Source organism: Heterocephalus glaber, unplaced genomic scaffold (genome assembly GCF_053883595.1).
Source record: "Heterocephalus glaber isolate CG9 unplaced genomic scaffold, H.glaber_assembly_v1.0 deba00001757, whole genome shotgun sequence".
NCBI lineage: Eukaryota > Metazoa > Chordata > Mammalia > Rodentia > Bathyergidae > Heterocephalus > Heterocephalus glaber.
The window spans coordinates 2,957,242-2,978,488 of record NW_028258454.1 but is presented as its reverse complement, the minus strand read 5'-3'; the positions used below and the strand labels follow the sequence as shown (position 1 = coordinate 2,978,488).

Here is a 21,247-nt window from a genome sequence, read left to right as displayed (position 1 = left end):
ATTACTACTGAGTCACTATCAGTGTTAACTCTTAGAGTAAATCTAATTTCACAATAAAAATAGCAGCTCATAGGATTCTTACAAGGAATATCTTATACTTCATGATTTTAAATTGTGCAAAAATGGAAAGGGAGCAATAACAGTACAAATGTTTCCATTTGGTTTAATAGTCACTCTTGTTGAATCTATCTAGAGGCATTTTCCCTTCTCTTAACATCTACATGAGAAATTAGTTAATTTTGAACCATGTATCTGTCTTACATACAAGAAATTATTTCAAATCATTGTGATGACTAATAAGGATGAGTATAACTTTCATATTATCTTCAAAATAAGAAGTGAACTTTCATTTCTAGAATTATGGTGCACAGCCTTCCTGACCTGCTAATGAAAACACTAAAATACCTGAAAATTTTTGAAAACTTCCTTTATAAAGCTATCAGTGATCCAGCATAATATTAAAAAATACTCAGAATAAAAAACTAAGTGACTATTGGAACCCACAAAGGTAAATACAAGACTGAAATCTGCTTTCTCTTGATTGTAAATATCTAAATGACTTTGAGTTTAAATTCCCACAGTCTCTCTCATGAGTAGAAAGGAGAAAAAGACCAAGACCTGCTCAAGTTAGAAAGCATAGCAAGTGAGTTCTCCAATAAAAATAGAACCATAAAGTGCCACTCCTGTATAATGGTGCACTAAAAATAACCTCAACCCTGTTCTCCTAGCTCTCCAAAGAGATCTTCAGGAAAAATGCCTAGCCTTAGTGATGAAAAAATGGGAGAGGAGGAGTTACAAGTATTAATAATCACCATGAGCTTCCTCAGGGAATCTAGAATTCATATTATCTAGATGGTCTGAGAAACCTCAAGCCAAGAGTTTAGTTTAGGATGGCCCCAGTCACGCAACTGAATCAAATATAAATCTCTCATTTTAAGTCGGGCCTCAAATAATTCTTACTCTTCTAGGAAATACCAACTCACAGTCACTAAAATAGATACAAAACACAAAAAAACAAAATAGTATAAGTAAGAATCAGCAGAAATAACAGAATAGAATTAAATACATAAAAACTTTAAACACTGGACTTTACATGACAATATAAAATAAATATTTTATTGTCTTTAATGAAACAATAGCACTAAAATAATTAAAGAAATCATAAGCAAACATTTAAAAAGATTCAAATATATAAACACTGACATTTTAAATTCAAGGACTAAATTATAAAGCAGATTAAGAAGAGTAAAAGGAAAATTAGTGAATTGGGGGTGGAGTTTGGTAATTTATCCAGAATGAAGCAGAAAGAGATAAAGATATGAAAACCATAAAGGAAATGTTAAGAGCCACTGGCCCAGAGTGAAAAGATCTAACGTGCATGCAATTTGACGGCAACAAAGGGAGAGTGGGTGAGGTAGCAGAGGAAACAATGGCTGGGCCTCTGCAGGAATGATATTTAACAACCCAAAGATTTATACAGCCCAGCAAGCTCCTAAGCAAGATCAAAAATAAATCTAAACCTAGTCCGATTGTAGCCACAGCAAAATCCCAAAGGAAAAATGATCTTAAATACAACCACAGAGTAAGTCCTATAGCAGTGACTTACTCTGTGAGCCAATAGCTCAACTGTCAACAACCATGGAAGCCAGAAGACATAGGAAAGATATATTCACTCCGAAAAATATTAATTATCAATTTGGAGTTGTGCACCCAGGAAAAATATCTCTAGAGGCCAAGGGAAAAATCAACTTAATTTTAAAGAAAGAATTTTTTTAAATTTTTCTACCAATAAACCCACACTAAAGAAATTCTAAAGCATGTACATCAGGTAGAAAGTGAGTGAACTCAGAAGCGTCTAACATGCAAAGAAAGCTGCAGATATGTGATTAAACTGAAACTAACACTGATTCTTATAAAATAAAATCTTTTGTGGAGTTAAACAAAAATGTTAAGATTACATTACAAGATAATCATACCATAAAGGCATATGATAGAGAATATAAACTAGGAATGGTGGGTAGGTAAGAGTGAAGAATGAGTTCTACACAGCTGGATGCAGGTGAAATTCTGAGCTCTGGCAATGGGGACAGAGGTCATCAGACAGGCAGAGATGGGACTTGGGTTTCAGGGGTGCTGCTTTTGGATTAGGACTGTAGAGGCCTTTCCCCAGGGATAAAGGCAATTCCCTCATCCCTCCTTTCCAGGGCAGAATAGCCTTGTGCCCCGCCCCTTCCCTGTCATCTATGGTGGATGCTGGGACATTGTGAGGAGGGGGCATCACAGTAGGGTGATTCTCTGTGCTACCTGTGTGCTTTCAGAACTAAAGTGTGAGGAAACTTGAAGTGGGATGGCAAGATGGCCTCAGCTCGTGACAGTAACTCCACTGATCCAGAGAACTGGGATCTGAGATTGCACAGTAGATCATGTAAACTTTATAAACATTCAAGTACTCCCTTTTGTGTTGCTAAAGGAGAAGTAGACCACCTGAAAGTGAGTCTACATGCTGCTAGTGGGTGACATGAGAGATCAAGAGATGTATGAAGGTTAAGAGACAGATCATGAGATTCATCTCATGGAAAAGCAGAGCCTCAACTCACTCCATGTATTAGAAATGTAACTTCTCCAGCACAGCAGCACCATGCTGAAAAAGATCCTAGTTCCTCTCATCTAAGCAGTCCTCACCCTCAAAAAGCATCTCTAAATGTTTCCATTAGCAATGCTGGGAACAGCACCAGAAACTATCAGTCAAGTCCAGATGGCAGCTGTAAGACATCTAGGGAGATGGTTTTTCTATATGAAAATGCCATAGAAGGAGCTTGGAATGTAAGAATGTCAGAACAAGTGACATTAGTAATGGATAACACTAAATTTGTTGTAGACCTATGTATTTTTACTGAACAGCCAAACATAATGTCAGGCAGGATGTTTGGATTTGGCAAGAACATAACTTCACACATCCCAGTGAGGAGGGAGAGTAGGAGGTGGCAGAAAAGGTTGGTTTCATTGTATTCCAAGCTATTCTGGACTACCATAAGATAGGAATGATCCATTGTCCTGATGGCAGTTCTATTTCCTGAGCTGAGAGAAGCACTGATTATTTCTGTATCTCTTTTGAATATAGTAGTATTAAATATAGAAATTTCAGTGCCCTGATGAATGGGTTATCAAATGATGGTGCTCAGAGTCAATGTGAATTTTATCTGGAAGAGATGATCCTCTTTGTCATGGTAGGTAGGGCCCCAAGTGGGGAACAAGAATGCCATGTACTAGTGCTTACAGATGATCGTGTAACTGATAAGTTACATTCAAAACAGTATCCAGCACAGATAGGAGAGTAATATTCACAAATTATTTATAGCACAAAATTATGCAGATTTTTCAAGTACACTGAAAATAGAGATGTGGCCAAATCAGTTATGAAAGGGGGTCTGAAGAAGATTAGATTAAGGACAGAAGATTATCCTATCAGAAGGTTATCTACAAAGAAAGGCCTGGGGGCTGCCCACAAGTCATTTACAACTATATCCAAAGACCCTTTATGAAAGGAAAGGGCTGACATGCAGACTTCCAGTGTATGAAGAATGAATCTATTACCAGCCCACCTGCAGCTACTGCAGACACTCCCAGGATTGGTTGTACCCACCTCCACAAGTGGATGAACAGGACATCCTCGATCCATAGGCATGTGACAACAAAGACCTTGATCCTGATGCACAGAACACAATGCTGTGGTGCAGCTCCTTGAAAGCGGAGCATGCTCTTAATGGTGACACTGCCCTCTCCTCATTCCACACCACAAGGCCATCCTTCCTCATTGGCAGATGTGCATGTTTAGGATACTACAGTGTAGGCTTTTTAAAGACCAAAAGTAGATGAAATGGTTGTTTAAATGAGTTCAGCTCTAGCATCTTGAGGTTCCAATTATATAAATGTATAATAATTAACTTCAAACACACTCATCCCATCATTTTAACCACTGTCTGAAGCAGTTCTGGAAATCCTTTTTTGTGTCTTTAGTTGCACTGTCACAGCGGCCTCAATGTCTTGAATCTATTCAAAACTTTTACCTTTATGGTCATTTTGACTTTGAGAAGTCACATGGTTCCAGATCCAGTGAAAGAGGTGGATGAGAACACACTGAGGTTTTTTGTTGTTGTTTTTTTTTTTGGTACCAGGGATCGAACTCGGGTCCTTGAGCTCGCAAGGCAGGTGGTGGAACCACTAAGCTAAATCCCCAGCCCTATACACTAATGTTTTATGAGCCTGCCTTTCTGTTGAATGGCATTTGGCAGCAGCATTCATCATGTTTCTGATCACTTTGTAAAGACACGAATGAGGATTTCCAGAATCACTTCAGAAAGGGACAAGGATGGTGGCATAACCATATTGGAAGTGAGGGGGAGTATTTTGAGAGGGTTTAAGGGCAATGTGGCTTTTACTGTAAGAATTTTTTCTAATTTAAACATTCACCATTTATTTTGATCATATTGCATATACATCTTGGAATATTACTTAAGCAATAAAAATGGATAGACATTATACATAACTTGGATGAGTCCCTAGGAAATTATGTTGAATGAATAAAAGCCAATCCCAAAAGGCTATATTGTGTGATCCCATTTACACAAAAATTTTGGAAGGACAATATTTTTTTTTTGAGACAGGGTCTCACTATGTAGTTCAGGATGGCCCCGAATTTGTGTTGACAGTCCTGCCTCAGCCTCCCAAGTGCTGGCATTACAGGTGTGCACTACCATGCCTGGCTGTGAGGGCACTATTTTAGAAATGGAGGACAGACTAGAGGCTGCCGGATGGTAGAGAGTGGTGAGTGGAGGAAAGAGAGTGGTTGCTCTGGTGTGAATGTCTGTGTCCACCCCTCCCCAACCCGGAATTCTTATGTTCAACCCTATCTCCCGGTGTTATGGTATTGGGAGGTAGGGCCTTGGAAAGTGATTTGTAAGAATGATCCCACCCAACTCACCTGTTCTACCATGTGAGGATACAGCAAGAAGGAGCTATTTCTGAACTAGTAGCCATCCCTTCACCAGACATGGAATTTGCTAGCATCTTGATTTTGTACCTGCTAGCCTCCAGAATCATCAGAAATGAATGTGTTGTTTGATTTGCATTATATAGTATAATTTATAATACATAGTAAAATTTCTATTGTGTATAAGTTTATGGTTATTTTGTTACAGCAACCCAAATGGACTAAGACTGTGATGTAGTTAGAAAAGGCAACTGGAGGGATCCTTGTGATATTAAACCTGCTCAGTATCTTGAATAGCAATAGTGGATATGAGAACCTACATAGGAGATAAAATTCTGGAGAACTTCATGTATTCACATGTACGATAAAAACAGCAAACCTGAATACAATCAGTAAATTATATTAACTTCCTGGTGGTAATACTCTACTTTTGAAAAAGATTACCATTAAAGGAAACTGGGCAAAGGGTATAAGAGACCTTTCTGTATTATTTCTTACAACTGTAAATAAATCTACTGTTATCTTAAAAACAAAAAATATAAAGTACCTGGCAGTCTAACAAACAATAGGTAAAATCTTTACAGAGAGATTAAAAATTATACTGAAATACATTAAAGAGGAACTAAATACGTAATATGTAAATCTTATATTCATGAACTGGAAGACTTAAGTTTATAAAGGTGTAAAGATTTGATGGAATTCCAAATCTTAACAAAGTTTCTTTGGGGAAACTAATAAGCTGGAAAAATGATATGGAAAGAAAAAGGTTAAGAATAGCCTACAGACTTCTAAAGAAGAAAAGCAGGATGAAGAGACTTGCTTTACAAGTATCAGATGTATTATGTCTTACTTTTCTTTCATTGCAGAGACAAAATACCCGACACCCAAAGTTAAAGGGGGAAAGGTTTGTTTAGCTCACAGTTCATAGAGGTTTCAGTCCATAATCAGCTAGCTCCAGGGCAGGGCGGCAGAGCAGCAACAGTTCTCGTCGAAGAAAGACAGCAAAACCAAAAAGAGACCTTAACAGTGTCTTCCAGCTCCTTTTATTTTATTTAGACTACTTAGTGCCAAAGCATAGCACTCACGCCCTTAATCCTAATGCCTGTGGGCCTAGCCCCACCTGAATCAATCACACGCTCTCTAGAGCCACCTCTGAAAAAGCATGAGGCATTGAGGGGACATGTAAACACAAGCCATAACATATTACAATGCTAGAGCAACTGAGGCAGTGACACTGGCACAGAAATGAACAAAATGACCAACAGGATGAAACAGAGAACTCAGAATCAGACTTGATTTTTGACAAAGGTGTATTGCAGGTAGTGGGGGAAAAGACTGACTTTTTAATTAGTATCAACAAGACAGCTGGCTATATATGTAAGAAATAAATGGAATCTGATCTAATTTTTGTGGTTGCCCCATGAAAGTTACGATCAACCCTCTCCTCAGCCAAAATTGGCTCAAATGACATACACCATGAGTTTATGAAACAAAGTTTATAACACATAATGATGCTTTCTGGGCAGAGCAGAACAAGCACCATGCCAAATCTAAATGCTGTCATGAGGGAGGCACAAGTGACACTAGTTTTTACTGTGGTTAGTAGTGGTGCTGGGTGTATGTGCTATGAACTTCCTGTTGGATCAAGGGAGGAAGCACCTGCGCACTCTTATTAACTCGGCCAGATACTGAGCGAGAATAAAAGGGGGAGAGATGGAACCTGAGGCTATTAGTGGTCAAATATAAAAAATGGACTCAGACTCTGTTACAGATCCCTTTTACAAAGAGATACAAAAAATCACTTGTGGATTCAAGAGGTGACTATTAAAAGCAAAAGCATGAAATTTTTAAAAGCAATATTGAAAAATTCCTTTATGATCTCAAGATTTACTAGACATACCATAGAAAGTATTCGCCATAAAGAAAATGATAAATTTAACTACATTAAAGTTAAGAACTGTTTATGAAAGGAAACCACTAAGAGAATAAATAAACTACACACTGGGAGAAGTTAGTTGTAATACCCAATAAGTACCCAGAACATATAAAGAACGACTACAAATCAACAGGAAAAAGCCCGCAATCCACTACAAAATGGACAGAAGACTTGAACAAGTATTTCACAAAGAGGAAACAGAAGTAAGACAAAGGATGAAAAGATGAAAGATAGTAACAATGAAATAATATTTCACATCTGCCAAGTTTGCAAAAGTTAAAAATTTCAACAATATTTTAAGTGGTAATGTGAACTATTTGAATACTTATACACTTCTGGGGAAATTAGCATAATCACTTTGGAAAAAATTTGGCATACCTAACAGATTTGAATTCTACTCCTAGGAATCTACTTAAAGACATTCTTGAATGTATGCACCAAAACACATGTATAAAAATATCTGCAGACCCAGGTGTGGTGGCACATGTCTGTAATCCTAGCATTTCACAGACTGAAGCAGGAGGATTGTCACGAGTTCAAGGGCAGTCTGGCCTATACAATGAGTTCAAGGCCAGCCTGAACTACATAATGAGACCCTGTCTCAAAAAAAGAAAATAAAAAGAATACTTGCAGTATAGTAACACTATTCATAATAGAAAAATTGGAAACAGTCTAAATATTTACCAACAATAGAATGAATGAGTAAATTTTGGCACAGTCATAGAATGAGACATTATCACTTTGGTGATCACTTATGGTAGAATCAATAAAGTTTCAAAATATATAGAGTACAACTCTTTCTATAAAGGCAAAAACATGCAAACTTATTTATGTACTACTTAGAAGAGAAATATGGTAAAATAGTGAGTAAAAGCAAGCTAATGAAAACTCCAAGTCAATCTCACTACCTGTAAACGGGAAGTGATGAGATGGGCACATGTTTAGGATTAAAATGTCCTACTTTAAAAGAATAGGAGTAGGGATGTAGGTACTCATCAATGTTATCCTTCTGACCTTAACACATTTCAAATTAATATTTAACTTAAAAATAATTTTATAAAGGAAACTCATAGATCTAGAATTCTGTTGGAGGAGAAAGCATGATAGCATTCTTAGTGCATCGGGAATTATTACTTGTGAGTATAAATCCAAGCACAGAAAAGTAAGGCAACTGAAAACAGAGAAATCTTATGTGCCTTCTAGGCAATAGCAGAAGCATACCTTTCCCCCAAAAGCTTATCTTTGTCTGATGACAAAGGGCTGTGGAAGAGGAGCAGATTGGTGCATTCACCAAAAGAGCCTCACTGACCCACATGGAGTTCCCCAGAGAACTAAGCCCTTCTTATTTTTATATCATTAGCCCTCATAGGGCAGGCTGAGGTTGCCAATTTGAAAATGACCTTGGACCACAAGCTGAGGTTTTTAATTTGTTTACATCATTAAGCATCCTGAGGTGTGATTAATAAATCTTTGGCATCAAGAAATAAGTTCATTTTTAAATATATAAATATATAGTATATGATATATAGTATATATTAAATACATATATATATTTGCAATGAGCTTATTCCACAAAACTAATTTTCTAGCACATTCTAATCTTAGCATTGTTTGGCAGTCCCTTAAACTCAGCAATAAGTTTTCTGGTAAACCAATATGCAAAGCACAAACTGCTTAATAAATTATTAATATGATGACTTTCTTCTTGTGAAATAATGAAATCATTGAAAAAATAATTTTTCTGTATTTTCCAAATCATCTGCTAGAGTAGCTTTTACAATATAATTTTAAAAGCTTAACAAGAAACCATGGTCTAAGTTTCCTGAAAGAGCCAAATATATATTTCACTTTTACAAAGGTCTGCAAGAAAACCAAGTATGGTGGCACATACCTGTAATCCCAGCACTTGAGAGGCTGAGGCAGGAAGATTGCCACAGGTTAGAGGTCAACCTTGGCTACATAGTGAGTTCAAGGCCACCCTTAGAATACATAGCAAAAAAAAAAAATCAAAAAGGGTCAATAAGAGCTATTAATAATCTCTTAGGATAGTTCAAGAATAAATGACAGAGAACATGCTCTGTGAGCGACATGGCTAAAGACAGGGTGTAATGGTAAATAGTTAACAACCAGCCATATAGAAGGAGAAATAAAACTCTTGATTTGCAGCATTTGCCAGTCTCTGAGGCATACATATTCTCACCATGGCCAATTTCCAGCTACCAATTTGATATTCCCTAAATGTGGAGTTGGGAAGAAATGTATAGCAGCACACCATCATGTAGTATTTTCACCACAGAGATACAATAGGTACATGCAAATAACCTTAAGAGTACAGATAACATTAAAATATAATACAATAATTACAAAGTGATGAGTTTTTAGCATTTATTATCTTTGATTTTATTATAATTTATTTAATTTAAACTTACATGATTTATTTATTAATAATGACTGTGTTTAACAATAGTCTGGCAAAATTCCTGAAACTTTGCTTTAGCCTAGTTCAGATTAGATTGCACTCTAGGTAAGTACCCCAAAACAATGTGAAAATGATTACACAATAGAATTTAGTACATATATGAATATTATATGTATTCCTATATATTCGTGCCCTGCATATAGGAAAGAATTGCAAAATTCTCCTTTAAGGTAATTGTTTGGTAACTATACACACAGATCAATGACAGCCATGCCAAATGGATTGTTTTGCAGGTAATTCTCAGAATTTACCCCTTAGCTCAAACAGACCAGAGGAAATAATGGAACATACAACTTCTGGACTCCTAAACAAGTCATACAGCAGGCCTGAAAGATCTTCACTCCCAGTCTTTCTAGTCTCCATCTGAGACACAAGGTAAGAATGGGAAAAGGGGGAAAAGGGAGACTCCCAAAGGATCCCTTCCACAATTAATTATGCAAATCACAAGTAAATTAGGCACTAAAAATTTAAGATTGATTGAAAGGCTTGCTCAAATTGCTTTAACTGTGATTCATAAACCAATCACGCAAATTCATATGTTAGGTTGTGTAAAAAAAAATTGGGAAGATGTAGAATGGAATAAGATTACCTTAATTTAAATGTAAAAGACATGGTTGCTGAAGTATGAGTCTCTTACACTGTTAGCACTAGCCCATCAGATGTTAACAAAATCTGATATGCAACAGTTTTACATATCCCCTTGTGGGAGAAAGATCAACTTGTGATCTGCTTTATAAATCAGCTACAGTGTTAGAGTTAGGCTACTGTAGCTAAATGGCTTTTAGATATGCTTCCTGTTTTAAGCTACCATATTTACAAATGAAAGCTTTTTCAAACCACGGCTTTTAATATAATTTGCATATTTAGTAATACATTGATTAAAATTAAACACGGATTATTGCAATTTATTTCAGAAACAGATGGGATGCATTAAGTGAAAAGCCAGAGCTTTTAAACAGAACAGACTCACTGGCTGACTACTGATGAATGATAAATACAAAAACTTTGTAAACTGGCAAAAAAAAGAAAAATGAAAAGCCCTTTGAGCCCATTTCCTCTCAACACTTTCCTGACTAGTGAGTCCATGAAATTAGTAATCAAGTTAATTTAAGATGAATAACATATATCAAAGGTATGCATCAGCTTAATGGAAGTGGATTTCTTAGAAGAAAAAATGCTTCCATAAACTTTGAATCTTCCTTGTCTTCAGGATTTATGTCCTCACATTTTCCTAACTATGAGCTTGATAGGGTTCACCAGCAGATGGCATTCTTCTATTACACACACTCCTGATGGACTATGGTTTTACAGTTTTCTGAAACTTCCTTCACTAGTTAGTGTAAATTAACCATGATTTACTCAGTGGCAGAAAGAGCTGAGTCCAAGCATTTGTTTCTGAAATGGCATATTTTCAAAAATAGTTTTGGTTGTTCTGAGCTTGATTAGATTGCAGAGTTATTTCATTTTTACTCTGTTCTTTGTATCCATTGCCTTGTTGCATGTCATTTGCAAAAGCTTATTTTAGTAAGGGTACATGCATAAATCTTTTATGTTAGCCCCTTGTCAATTATTTCATCAGAGTTAGAAGAACTAAGCTTTTGTCTCATTCCCTCAAAGCAGTGTTATCTAATTCAATTGGATCACATTACTATGTTAGTTTAATTATGCAAAATAATTTTTGCATATACATGTTTCATTTTGTGAAGCACAGGCATTTTCAAGTTAATTTAGTAAAATCCAGCTTTGTGTGCTCAGCTATCTAACACTTTCTATTAACCTAGGCAATTAATTCTCAGAATGACATAAAAGAAAATCTATGAGCTAGGTAGAAGATTTAGTATTTAATTCTGATACAGTTCTTTCCTCCTTGGTTTCTTTTTTCTGAGTTAGAGGTAGAAAATAAATTGGGTGTAATATTTAAATAATGCTTATATTAGTGAAAGCCTTCTCTGGACAGTACAGAAATTCTACTATATGTAGAGTCCAATTCACCAATTTCAACTGAACTGGGCTGCTGAAGGTGAACTACTAAAACAGAACAAGTTCTAATATTTCCTATTTAATATTATGCTAATTGTAAATTCTTAGAATAAACCAAACTGGGTAGTTTAAAGCACCAATTATTCATTTCATGATAGATCAGTGACTTTTTCAAAGCAAGAAATCAAATTAAATGATTTTTACAGAAAGCTTCTGATGATTTTGTTTTTAAAAACACACATGGATTTTTTTTTTTTAAAGAACTTTTCATCAAAATCCTCCTTGCAGCAACACCATGATGCGGAGGTTTTGTTACATTTTGTTTTAAAATACAAAATAAAGAAAATTACATCTAGCTTTATCAAAGTTTGATTAAATACTCAAAAGTACTTAAAAGGTCAGTTCCTAGTTTTGGTGCTATGGATAACTCTAACATGAAATGTTTGTCACCTATGGTGAGTTGTGAAAATCCCCCTGTATCCAATGTGTTTTGTTTGGATTGAGATGGCATGCAGTTGATGGCTGTGACCTTCATGGTGGCTTAGATCCCTGGCTGGCACTGATTTTTGATTTAGTGCCGATCTGCTGCGCTTGTCACAGGCTGCAAGGTGCTTTCCATGCACTAATGGAACAGCTCAAGGGCAGAGGGCCCTGTAAATGTCTATCTCTCACCAACCACAGGCTAAATAGAGAGGTGAGTTTTCTACATGTGAATGACAGACTCTGAGATTACATGCAGAAGGTGATGCAAAGTTCTAAAACCCACGGCAGAGTTGGCAAAAATAACAAGCATTTACAAAGTGCAAACTCTAAGGTTATTCTGCCTGCTAATGAATATGTATCTACACTGTTAAAATGGAATATTTAACACAAATACTGATAATATATCTTCATTTGGTGGCAGGGAACTAACAATCAGTTGATGTGTCCTTTGGTTCAACTGTAGTTGTTAATAAATTCTGCTACTTAATGATGTCTTCAACAGAAAATTGCATGTGTCCCAAATTTTTCCTTCTAAGAAAACACAAAGTGATATAATTGTTATAGAAAGAGATAAATTTTTTAGAGAAAAAAATATAACAACTATGCATCATCTTGGCTAGGCATCTTGACCACTGAACGGTACACCAGATAGACAATAAAGAAACAAACATAAGTGGCTTCTGCCTTCTAACCCACTCTGGCTTAGGTGACAGTAATTAACACCAAGAGGCTAGTAAACATATTATTAGTACATCTGTGCTAGGCCTGTTCATCCTTCAAGTCTCAGCTCAAATGCAGTCTCCTCAGAAGCAATTCCTAATTCTCCTAAGAAGTAACTCTTCCTTCCTGGAATCTCTATGGTGTTTGACTTGTACTTTTCTCACTATTATTGTTACTCTTTATCTTTTTTTTTTTGGTACCAGGGATCGAACTCAGGTCCTTGCGCTTGCGAGGCAGGAGGCAGAATCACTGAGCTAAATCCCCAGCCCCTGCTCTTTATCTTATGTGATAGACATGCTTTATCTCATTTCTTGCAATAGACTATAAGTTCATTAAGAGCAAATATCACATCTGTTTCATCTTTATAACCATTACCTTACCTGGTCCTGTGCCTGACACATCATACATGCTCAATATGTTTGCTGAGTGAATTAATGATAAATTCCTGACTACAACATGGTAGCAGATTCCAAGTTGATAAAATTTTAAAGCCATTGGTATTTTTGGTGATTTTATCATTAACATTAATGTCTGGATAACTTTTTAAATCTCAACTTTGATCACCATAGAAAGGTCATGGCCTTTCTCGTATTCATGAAATACACTTTGGAGTTTCTGTCTTCTCTATGACTCTGCCTCCACCAGCCATACCACATGCTCACTAAGACAATTCTGCAGCCAAGCTTAGCCAACAACACTCCCCTGTTCACATTATTCAGATATCCTTCATATATAACATCCATAGTGTGCCTCATCCATGCTCAGAGTAATTTATAGGATATTAATTTCATTCATTTCTTAGAATTCTTTGAAATCAACCCAGGAAAATTGCCTTCTCAGTATATTCAGCTACATTTTATGACCCTTTGCTTCATGCATTATTTAACCAACTCTCTACTGAGTACCTACTATGCACTAGGCACTAAAAGAAAATCATGATGCACTGCAGAAGGAACCAGACATATGCCAGGGAATATCTGAAGTCACTGGAAAAACATGGCACATTTTCTCATCTATACAATATGCATAATAATATCTACCTTTTAGAGTAACTCTGGAGAGAAAATAAGTAGATACATGTAAAGTACAAAGCTAGCACTCAATACATAGTAGGTAGCCTTTTAGGGACTTTATCCATTTCTTACAAGAGACCTGTCAGTTACTAATGCGGCTATTTTGCACCTCAGCAAATTCAACTCTTTGTACCTAAACTACTGAGCAACTAATGTAAGAATTTAACCATCAGGTTGCTTTGTTTCATAATAAATTCATATTTTTTATGTAGAGAAGTTCTACATAGTTTTGTCATGACTTTTAAAACTTTCAAAAGCTTTTATTTCAATCATCTTGCATTCTAAGCAGCCTCTTTTGTCTCCTTGGCTGCGTAAAATCCTTTCACTGTCTAAGGGACAGGTATCATAAAGGCTCCACTCTTAGCATCCATCTTTCCCATCTTTGCACTTATTCCCTTTGGTGAGTATACCCACTCTGATGGCTTTCACCATAAACTCTACAGTACTGACCCAAGTACTTGTCTCTAGCTCCAACCTTTGATTTGTGCTCATCTTCAGGTCCCACCTGTGTACAACATACCCACCATCCAACAAACTGCCATTTACTCAAATCCAACAGGCCCACAATTCATCTCAAACTACTTTTCCTTCTATCAGAGTAAAAAATTATATGTAATTTTTACTTTTTTCTTAATCCCCTACAGTCACCAATTTCTTTAAGTTGTCATTTGTTGAGCCGGGGATTTAGCTCAGTGGTGCTGCCGCCTGCCTTGAAAGTACAATGTCCTGAGTTTGATCCCGGGTACCAAAAAAAAAAGTTGTCATTTGTTGCAGCTTGTGTCTAGATATCTCCCCAAAGCCTCATTCAGCCATGGTGGTGGTGGGGGTGGGGGTGGGGGTGTTTCAGAGGTGGCAAGATCTAGGGTGTGTACTGCTGAGATCAAGGGTGTGTGATTACTAAATTAGTCCACTGATTGGTTTGACATAGTTCTGGGTGTGGAGAATGGGAAGGCCCACCCAAGGGGTGGGTAGCCTGGAAGAGTTAAAAGGGACAGCCAGGCTGCTGTTTCTGCTGCTGCCTTTGCTTGCTGCTTGCTGCTTTTCCTCTGCCCTGCTTTGTCATGGACTGTTTTGTTTTTGGGGGGTTTTTTTGCAGTGCCCCTCGTCCATGCTGCCATGCCTTGGAGTCAGCCGACTATGGACTGAAACTCTACAAACTGTGAGCTACAATAAACCTTTCCTCCTTTAATTTTGGGCCTGGGTATTTTGTCTCAGCAAAGAGAAAAGTACATTCAAATCTGAATAGGCCTTTCCACTCACTGCCATGGCACTAGTCCAGGGCCTTGTGATGTCAGGCCTGGAATGATGGAGTAGGCTCAGTGCTTCTCAAATCTTGGATGAAGATCACAATGACTTGAGGAATCTTTGTAAAACTACAGATTCTCAGGCCACTGCAGCCTTTCTGAATCAGAATCCATGGGGGCTAAAACTCTTCAGATAACTCTTCTTCACAACTAGACTTGGAACCATTGTAAGTGGATCCCATGTCTTTAGCTTTTCTAATTTCAACATACATACTGTATTTAGTTAACTGTTTCATTATGGCACATAAAAGTTTAAAAGCTTTCTACTTCTTTCCTATTGCTGGGCCCATTAAACTGAAATTCTCTGTCACTTTCTAACAGCCTCCATAACCTAGCCCCACCTTGGTTTTCAGACTTAAATCTTAGTCTAGCAAGTATAGTCTCCTCAATCTTATTCTCATCTCAATTCCTTGGTTCATTGCTTAAAATCATTCCTTCTCCATCAACGCACCAACCTAATCCCTCTTTGTTCTTCAAAGCTCTGTCTGACCATCTAACCTAGTGTCCTTTGCACATACTACTCCATTATATTCTCCCTTCTGTCTCCTCTTGAAATTTAAGTTAGCACCATGCTGTTTTATAATTTTTCTTGAACTACACTTTTTAATAAACTTTTTTCATAAATAGATTGTAAATGTCATAAAGAACTACATCAAAAATGTTTTTCATGTTTTGCCTCATATTTCAAAACATGCTATAGATACTCAATATTATAGTTAGTTAATACTGATTGAATTATTACTTCATAGGAGTTATCTATATTAACTTATTTCATTCTCATAACAAACTTATAAGGGCCTTAAAATAAAACTCACTTTCCAGATGAGGAAATAAGCACGAGAAGCTAAAACAAGGGCTGGGATTTAGCTCATTGGTTCTGCCATCTGCCTCGAAAGCGCAAGGACCCGAGTTCGATCCCCGGTACCAAAAAAAAAAAGAAGCCAAAATAATTTACCAATCTTATACAATTCTCAAGGGGAAGAGTTGAAATTCAAGCTTGGACAGTCTTTCCAACACTTATTCTCTTAACCAACACACTACAGAATTACAGAACATTAGTATTGGAATGGGTTTTAGTGGCTACCTACTCATCTGCCTGACTCTAAAAAGATGTTTTTCTATTTACTAATCTTTATGTGTTTATTTAAAAGAATTCATTCTCTATTCACTTGTTTGTCCTTGAAGTTTCTGTATCTCTATAAAAACATTTCAATCACTCTTAATATATGCATATTACTTCAAATGATAACCAATTATAAATACCTAAAACAATCTTAAGACAAAAATGCTTGGAAATAAAAATTCCCCCTGAGTCAAACTGTCACTTTTGAAGAATATTAAATCAAACCAAGATACACATTTCATTAGAGAGCTTCCTTTTCAACATTTCTGGGCCTTTGATGTCTTTTTTTTTTTAAGTTGATTGCATTTTTTTTTTTTGGTACTAGGGCTCGAACTCATGTCCTTGTGCTTGTGCAACAGGTGGCAAAACCACTGAGCTAAATCCCCGGCCCCTGATGTCATTTTTAAAGAAATTTTGTTTTTATTAGTACTTTTGCAGTACATAATATTTAAATTCCTTGTGGGGGATTGGTACATGTATATAACACATCTTAATTATTTTTTTTTGCATCACCTCCCTTCCCCCAAGAAAGGGTTTGTTAATTCAGTAAGTTGGTGTGTGTGTGTGTGTGTGTGTGTGTACATGCACGTGCTTAGGTGGCAGAGTTGGGGGGTACGGGAATTAAGAAAATATACTTTTGAAAGTAGATATCAAAAATTTATGTCAGGGCAATAAGTGACTTGTTTTCCAATCTGTTTCTATGTTGTACACATCTTCTGACACACAGAACTGCTAAACTTCAAGGTATTTGAGCTGCTGCAATCAAAGTCTAAGCCTGGGGATCTGGCTTTCCTGATAGTCAGCCTGATCTGGGGGGCACTAGAAGTCACTAGAGTTAAATGGCACTCCATGTCATAGAGTAAGACACACCTATCAGCTCACATCCTTGGGAAAAAATAAATTCCATGCAGAGGAGAGTCCAATATGGGAGTACACAAACCAGATTTCATATCTGAGACCAGACACTTTGAAAATTGGAGCCCTATTAAATACTAAAAACAAATGAGGTAGAGCGACAGAGTCCATTGCTCTCTTTACATCGATATTGGCTCCCACATACTTATTGGTGGCTCTACCAGAACAGGTAATAAGCAAGTCTAGATTTTTCATGCTTTGGGGTTTTGGAATAGCATGAATAATTGAAATGCACAGATAATACCAAAATTTAATTTTAGTCAAGGTATTAAGCCATCTCCTTCTCAATGGAGCTTTTATTATATTAGCCAATAAACAGTATAACTGGCTGGTTTGCATTTTGGCTTTTAGTTTTTTTCTGTACATTTCTAAAGTTCTTGAGGAAATGTTATTAATCCACTAGAAAACAAGAGATCCATATTCTCACCTTCTCCACTGATCAACTCCTGTGTATGTATTTGCAGGCTACCTGGTCAGTGGCTAGAGGATCATTTTTCATCCTCACAAAGCTATTTGACTCATGCACATGGCAACATTACAAGATTTATGCAAAACCTGAGCCAAGGATCTGCGTTGTTTTAAGTAACCCTCTTTCTCCCTTTATTCACCCCCACCCCTAATCTCATGCACCCTAGTGATTCAAGTACTATAATATAGAAGAACCATGAACCTTACTTTGAAACATCACTGCCTAGGGCATGAAAAAGAGTTCCATATCCTTACAGTTGGTTTCCAAGAAAGAGATCACTTTATTTTCTGGTTTCATACCCACCCCCAGATAAGCAGGGTCTAAATCAGCTAGACTGAGTTAAAGACCACTTTAAGATCTCACACACACATCCTCTAAAGTGAAAGATGATAAGAGGGTTTGCTTACAGGGTGTGTGGAGCTTTAAGGTACAGCCTTGAGGGCTTCTTAAGGGCAGGATCAGGCTTACAGATAATGCAATGTACAAGATAGCAATACTTTCCAGCCAGAATACGATTCTGCCATGCTCTGATCCAGGCAGAACAAACAGCTGCTGAGGCCAAACCATGACAAGGGCTATTTTTGCCCGTGACATTGGAGAATTTATTCAAGAACAGTTTCCCTTTGCGCCAGGGTTTCCACTGTGCAGCTGCAAAGGTTGCTTAGTCCTTGGTTCCTCTGTTGTTTAAATTTTTCTCAGATGCCTAAAATAAAGCTAACCATTCTCCCTGGGATCGTGGACCCATATGAGCTCTGCTAGCTGGGATGAAACCCCTCATTCCTATACTTGAAGAGTGATCACTTTGTGGTAACTGTAAGTTACCCAAATAGCAATTCTTGCACAGGTATTATGATTTGGGGGAGAAAATAATTTCCCCTAAAGGTCACATAATTCACAAAGGACATTGTGAGAATTAAACAATACAATGCCCATGAAAGCATTCTGCATACTGTAAGACACAGTGAAAGTGCTAGATTAAATAGTATGCAGCAGAAAAGATTCAAACTCTAGAAGTCTAAGTAGTATGGGTACTCAGTTGTTTGTGGTGCGGGGCATCAAAGCTAGGACTTTGTACATGCCAGGCAAGTGCTTTACCCTTGAGCCTCTAACACAAGTCAGTCAACAAACTGTCATCTTCTGGAAAAGCTCCTCTCTGTCTATTTGGCTTCCCCAAGCCTAACCTGGAAGTAAAAACAGTCTGTGTCACATGTGCTAGATTTTGTGGACAATGGCAGAAAACCCCTGAGCAAAAACACAAGATTATTCTTTCCTGATTTCATCAACAACAGTCTGCCCTGGGACAGAGTACTCCTGGCTCAATGCACCACATCAGCTCTCCCTTATCACCCAGCCCTGCCTCTCCCTGGTTCTTGCCCACTGCCCAAGCTCCTTGACATTTTGGGGGTTATGCTTTCAGGTTCTTTCATCAATTTAAAATTAAAAGTCCTGTGAAATATTAATGAAATAATGTTTAAAAAGGAAAGAAAGAAAAATGTTCCTATAATACTGCAACATTTTAATGCCTCATTAAAATCATTAGCAATGCTAATACTAAAGAACTTACTTCATCTTTCAAGGAACCAAAATATAAATCATAATAAAATGTTTGTTAAGGTTACATGTGGAAAAATAAATTATACAATGCCTTTCTATATGGGGTTTACATAGTTTAAGGATGACACTCTAAAGGTCACAATGTTCAGTACAACTAGGAAAACTCACATTGTATTATTTTATAATATTCATTAAATGCTGTGAATATTGTTTGTGTTTTTCATTTATGAGAAAAATATATGGTATGCCTATCAACCAGGCGGACCTCTCATAGAACTCAGGTCGCAAACAATGACATGCTTCACTGACCTGGATGACTTACAAAAGCCATTTATATTCAGTACTCTCATTTATGCTATCTTTAAAAATGAGTGAGAGACATATTAATAACAAGAAACTGGTAGGATGATTGCATCACTCCCCTTCTCCAGACTTATTGCAACACTTCGTTTTCCATCAGTTGAACTGACATGAGAATGTAAATGTCATATATAACAGTCATATAAAATTTTACTACAGAAGTAATGAAGACAAGTGTGACAGTTTCCTTCCCTTTGTTGACCAACTTTCAATTGGAAAGAAAAAGGGCTTAATAATGTGGCAAAGTCCTAGCTGGTTTGTTGTCCAAGGTTTGTTGTTGAACAAAGTTCTAGCTGGTTTGTTGTCAAACCTCTCACCATTGATTAGGTAAGTGGCTCAGGAGTATTCTCCAAAGTATATCAACTGCACAGTACAACACAACCTCAGCACATGAGCACACCCAGAAGACCTTGGGAACTTCTAAGAATGATCGGGTGTTTAGTCACATAGGTCATGATAAAATTTAAAAATAAAGCTGAAAGTGTAGCTCAGTGGTAGAGCACTTGCTGAGCATGCCTGAGGCCCCAGATTCAATCCTCAACACCATAAAAATTTAAAAATATAATAAATGAAACAAGTTTTTACCCATCAAAACATTTTTTTATATTCCTAGATAAAGATAAACATTAGAGCCTAGTCACATTGACTCTTTTAGCTATTTGATACCTCTTCCTGTTTAAAACTATGCTTGCTAACAATATGATTTTCACCTGGGCCTGATTTCTGTCAAGGTCTCTATCATGGGCTGTAGTATTTGGATATTTCTTTAAGGGTGTTGTTTTTTGGTACAGGGGATCGAACTCAGGACCTTGCACTTTTGAGGCAGGCGGCGACACCACTGAGCTAAATCCCTGGCCCTCTTTAGGGGTGAATATCACTCATGGATGGATGGATATATATATTTCTTATTAAAGTATATTATACAAATGCTTATTATTATTTACTGCTAGTAATTATCACTATCATTCTAATCATTACATGACAAAAAGATGATTGTTTTCATTTAATAGGGACAATTTCAGGAGTTAAGAACAGTGACTTACAAATAAAACCAGAATAAATTAATTGGAAAATACAACATTTATCAACAATAGGAGTGGAGAAAGAGTGTATCTTAATATATAATGCCATATAGTATATAATATAACAGATGTTGTTAATTTCACGTGAGGATTCTAAGCTACAACGTTAAAAGTTTATATTAGCGTAGTTAAGCCTTTTTTAAAAAAAAAAAAAATGTAATTCTAGGGCTGGGGATTTAGCTCAGTGGTTCCACCACCTGCCTCAAAAGTGCAAGGTCCCGAGTTCGATCCCTGGTACCAAAAAAAAAATGTAATTCTAAATTCTTACAGTCCAAGGTTTTAAATGTATCAGTTTCAAATCAGAGAACTTAGTTTGGCACTTTCAATTCAAATTATCATTGTATCTAGATAGATAATTAAGGATTTAAAAAATCATACTTAAAACATAGGCAAGCTCTAAAGATGATAAAATCATTTGTTTAAAAAACTTCAGTTACATCTTCCTTAGCCATCTGTCTCTTTGGAGACCAAATTAATTGTTTCAATCTAGTAAGCACTGAAAGAAATAGTCGACAAAGGGTGAAATATGAACATCAGTGGTAAGTTTTGAATTTACCCTATTTATCTTGAACGTAAGATCTCATGACCCACTAAAATTCAGTTCACAGTGTTTTATGAAAAATAACGGCTGAAATTGAATGTCTTAATTTACATTTAATGCAATTAAGAATGGTTTAAATGATGACTGATGAACAGCACACACAGATGTCAGTCAGTTTCATCAGAATAAATTGAAGTCAGTGTCAATGAATGCTCCACTGATAAATCCCACTTTACAT

General features: G+C 36.7%; 1 long non-coding RNA gene and 1 pseudogene across 1 annotated transcript in view; both read left to right on the top strand.

The window, feature by feature from the left end:
• Positions 1 to 9,774, top strand: part of LOC147821235 (uncharacterized) — a 42,090-nt gene extending 32,316 nt beyond the window's left edge. Inside the window, exon 3 of the long non-coding RNA XR_015447376.1 lies at positions 9,639 to 9,774. This is a non-coding gene — a long non-coding RNA (uncharacterized LOC147821235). The remainder of the gene's footprint in view (positions 1 to 9,638) is intronic.
• Positions 2,356 to 3,876, top strand: LOC101701373 (BTB/POZ domain-containing protein 10 pseudogene; annotated as a pseudogene).
• Positions 9,775 to 21,247: the final 11,473 nt, after the last annotated feature.